Source organism: Cebidichthys violaceus, unplaced genomic scaffold (assembly GCF_023349555.1).
Source record: "Cebidichthys violaceus isolate CVI_PGR_0920_01 unplaced genomic scaffold, fCebVio1.0.p SCAF_12, whole genome shotgun sequence".
Classification (NCBI taxonomy): Eukaryota; Metazoa; Chordata; class Actinopteri; order Perciformes; family Stichaeidae; genus Cebidichthys; species Cebidichthys violaceus.
In genome coordinates this window covers 13,111,039-13,116,038 of record NW_027176285.1, presented here as the reverse complement: position 1 = coordinate 13,116,038, position 5,000 = coordinate 13,111,039, and positions in this window count along the sequence as shown.

Genomic DNA, 5,000 nt, shown 5'->3' with positions numbered 1-5,000 from the left:
AATTAAAGGTGTGGAATGAAACGATGTCTTTAAATGATTCTGATACACAACAATAACAAAAAACAATCAACCGACATTTCTCACTAACCCCTCGGTCACTCACAGTAACTTGGACCTTAAATGTCATCAAACGGCAAAAAGTAATTTAAATCATCACCGGTGCCAGATTACAAAGTCGTATTAAAAACCTTTTCAACTTCCACGTCTCCCCCGTTTTGGCCCCTCGCCTGGGCCCCACTCTCCAGCGGGCTCCTCGGGGAGCAGCCAGCAAAGTCACCGACTGCAGGAACAGACCTTTCAAATTCATAAAATTCATAGGTTTTTTCACAAATGAATGAACACAATTTTCTACCAATTTCCTCATTATGCAAATATGCAAAATATCGCATTTAGGCCAATTAGGCTTCCACACAGTTCCAAATTTAACCGTTTAAGTCGTAATTGCAGAAACTATCAAATAATTACCGCTGCTAATTGTGAATATTTGTGACAGATACAACAAATTCTCACACAAATTACATTTTTATTCAAAGGAGCCACTGAATGCCACTGCAGCTATCTTTTTTTTTAAGCAAAAGTCTAATTTAACTTACATAATAACGTGAATTGAGTGCTTGTTATCAAATTTGAACAACCCACGGTGCTGTAATGTGGAATGATGGAGTGGATTGGTCCGAGATGCTGGCAATATTTTGCCCGTCTTCTTCGCCGGCCTTTGAGTCTGTGGGAGAGACGTCTCCCGTTATTACTGCAGGTGTCACAAAGTCATCCAGAGAGTGATAGAAGCTGATAAAAGGTGATGGGCTCTCATCACCGAGCCTCTCTCCTCCTCCTTCACTGAAATACCCACTTTTTCTTTTTTTTGTCAAAACAAGCCCCTTTAATAAAAACATAATAAAACATTTTGTGACACAGCATTTCTTTCTGCCCCCCCCACCCCCCCCCCCCCCTCCCTATCCCATAATAAACTGCAGGGAGCGGTGAGTGCTGCATTCAGGGAAGGTCATCTTTGGACACGGACATCTATTCTACCCCCCCCCCCCCCTTAACACCACACATGGGCATTTATAACTGTCTTGCCGGTGACCCGTTAGCGGATTATGGATGTCCCCCCCTCGGGCCGTGATTTGTTTAATCCGTGGAAATGGTCCTGGTGCTATGTAAACAAGCCAAGTGCGGAATGAAGGTGGCCACCGGAGCGTAGCGGGGAGGCCCTATTTGTCAGGGACCCTTCATAAAATACGAGGACGGCGTTGGAGATGTGATGTCTTCATTTAACACAGAGGGCAAAAAAAAAGAGGCTGAAATACTATTCCAGTGGATTCAACCACATTTCATTGAGCTCATTCTAAGTGCTGCTGCAGCAATATAATACAAGTATTTTAAATGACCTGGATGACATATTTTTAATTTAACAATAACTAAAAAGTGACTAAATTAGTTTGTTTAATATACCAACGTTAGACTTTAAGCCTGTTTGATTATTTATTGTGTATGTCAGGTGTACTTGTTAGAATATTATTTTTTTTGTTGCTTGTTGGGAATTGTCACGCCGGACCGATTTACATTTTCTCTTTACAACGAAATGTTAATTGACACACCTGGCAAGTTGCAAAAATGTCGATCGTACCAGTAAAATGTTAATCAAGCAATCCACTCGCATCATTATTAAACTGTGTTATGGTTATTTTTAGGTACTGGCAGTTTATGGTTAAGGTTCGAGAAAGATTTTGGTCTTGTTTAAGACAGAAAGAGTCTGCAGTGACTTTTACATTTAACCAAAACCACGATGTGTCCTAATCTCAACCAGAGGGCTTTAAACCGCAGAGTAACTGTGGCTCTTAATTCACTCACAGGTACATTTCCTCTGAACATAATCCATGACTGCGTTTGTCATGTGATTTAGAACCAGCGTAGTTCTAGGAGAAAGGGTTAGCTTAGCTTAGCATAAACACTAGAAACAGGGGGAAACAGCTAGCCTGACTGAAACGTGTTAAACTCACCAATTAACACGTTTAAATACCAAAGAGTGCCTGTGGACAGTCTTTATGCTAAGCTAAGATAACCGTCTCCTGGCTCTAGCTTCATATTTCATCACACAGACGTCAGAGTGGTGTCGATCTTCTCCTCTGATTCTCAGCAAGAAAGCAAAGCGTAAATAAACACCTCGGCATTACAGCTGGATTTAATTTTGGACATTTATGATTTGGCAATCACTGAATTACACAGAATGGTGAACATTGTCACAGTACAAACTATCCTCTTTCCTCCTAATAATAATTATAATAATAACTTTATTTTTAAAGCATCTTTAAGAACAGAGTTTGCAAAGTGCTTTGAGAGAAAAATCAAAACAACAGCGAGGCAATAAGCAACGTTATACAACAGTTTGTATGATATCTTATGTAAAGTTACGCCTCATTTTTTGTGCGTTTAACTACAAAGTTAAGCGACACGTGTCAATTTCCACTAGTGTTTTTCAAAATAAACTTCTGTCTTTACAGGAAATAACTCAGTTTAGGTTTAGGCAACAAAACTAGTTGGTTAGGTTTAAGAAAAGATCGTTGTTTGGGTTAAAATAATTACAGAAGTGCCGTAACAACGTTACACAAGTTACGTTATAAATAAATCCCGCTCTTTGTGGGCTTTTGCGGCCTTTATACTTCCTGGTTCATGCTTACGTGGATAACATGCAAAACATATCGACAAATTAAGGTGCATTATTTTAACACCAGAAAGCCCATCAAAAGCAAGACAACATAAGGGAACATATAAACACGGGTAAAACAGTAGAACAGATGAAACGATGAAACCAATCGATACAATAAGAAACAAACAAATACATAAATAACACACACGGCTGCAGCGTTGGACGCAGAATGGTTTCGGGAGTGAATAGAGATGAAGGAGGGGATATTAAGTCACTCTCTGTAACATCCAGGACACAATGGTGCGGTGATTGATGGGGGACAAAGTGGGAACAGCAGGACAGGGTGGTGGTGGAGGGGGGGGGGGGGGTCCTCGGAGACAGCAGGGGGGAGTAAATATTGGAGAGGAGAGAAAAAGAAGAGGAGAGGAGGTGAACAGAGGGAAAACACATTTCTGGAGGGACCAGACGGAGTTTGGAGTCTATTTGTATGAGTAATCAGCCACACACACACACACACACACACACACACACACACACACACACACACACACACACACACACACACACACACACACACACACACACACACACACACACTCTCGCTCTCTCTCTCTCTCTCTGTCAGCCGTGTTTACTCACTGATTTTCTCAACAAGATAGCCATTGACACTGGATGGATGGGGCTAATCCGACACAGAGAGGAGCAGCTCTGCCGGGGTTACAGGTCTGAGACGGAGCGCCCTCGACACACTCCCCTCACCTAATCTTCCGGCAAATATTTATCACTATCAATTTGGCCCTGACTCCGTGACATTAAAATACCACGTATAGATAACCTCTCGCTGGAGAATCGATCGCTGGGGCTCCTGCCCGCCCGTCCAGGTCCCTGTCTCTCTCCGTGTGTGTGTGTGTGTGTGTGTGTGTGTGTGTGTGTGTGTGTGTGTGTGTGTGTGTGCATGTGCATGTGCATGTGTGCGTGCGTGCGTGCGTGTGTGTATGTGTGGCGGAGAGGATCAGATGGAGAAGGTCACTTTAGTGGCACATCACACCTGATGCCAAACAGGTCATCCGTGCTGCTGCTGCTGCGGTGCCCAGGGAGGCCTTATGCATTTTAATAAGGGTTTTGTTAAAAGGGGTTCAGGAGCCGACGGGGTCCCTGAGAAGAGGAGGAAGGGGACCAAGGGGCCCCCCTGGCAAAAAAAAATATGAGGAAGTAGGGGGTTTATTTTTTAACCACAGGTCTCGTTATCATCACAATGTTCAGATGATTCAGGATTAAATAAAAATGCTTTCTTCAATGTTTAATTTGGTTGAGCTTTTATGCTGAAATCATCTCAATAATTTGTTTTGTGATTTCAACGCTTAAAACTGTATTGATTATAAATGAATAGTGCAAAGATAAACTCAGTCAATACTTTATTTTATTTGCAGAGAGTTGTGTTATGTGCTATGAGGTTGAATATTAAAGGCACTGTGACAAATGCAAATGCAGATCTCACTGTTCTGATTGCATGAAAAAAGTAAACTTTTTTTACTCTAATACAGACTTATTTTACGCATACAGCGGTGTGTTTATACAATGACAGTTTTCCTAAAATTATATCGCGATACAGTGAATCATAACCCCTGTATCGCGATACAGTGAGTCCTAACCCCTGTATCGTGATACAGTGAATCCTAATCCCTTATCACGATACAGTGAATCCTAACCCCTGTATCACGATACAGTGAATCCTAGCCCCTGTATCGTGATACAGTGAATCCTAACCCCTTATCACGACACAGTGAATCCTAATCCCTTTATCACGATACAGTGAATCCTAACCCCTGTATCACGATACGGTGAATCCTAACCTCTGTATCACGATACAGTGAATCCTAACCCCTGTATCACGATACACTGAATCCTATACCCCTGTATCACGATACACTGAATCCTAACCCCTGTATCACGATACAGTGAATCCTAACCCCTGTATCACGATACACTGAATCCTAACCCCTGTATCACGATACAGTGAATCCTACCCCTGTATCACGATACACTGAATCCTAACCTCTGTGTCACGATACAGTGAATCCTAACCCCTTATCACGATACAGTGAATCCTAACCCCTGTATCACGATACACTGAATCCTAACCCCTGTATCACGATACAGTGAATCCTACCCCTGTATCACGATACACTGAATCCTAACCCTTGTATCACGATACAGTGAATCCTAACCCTTGTATGACGATACTCGTCATATCACCAGATTCCTGCCGATACAGCTCTAGCCCTCGTTTATTTACATGTAAAGTGATTTGATCTCAACTAGTTGTTGTGGCCTCTTCACTGAAAGTTTA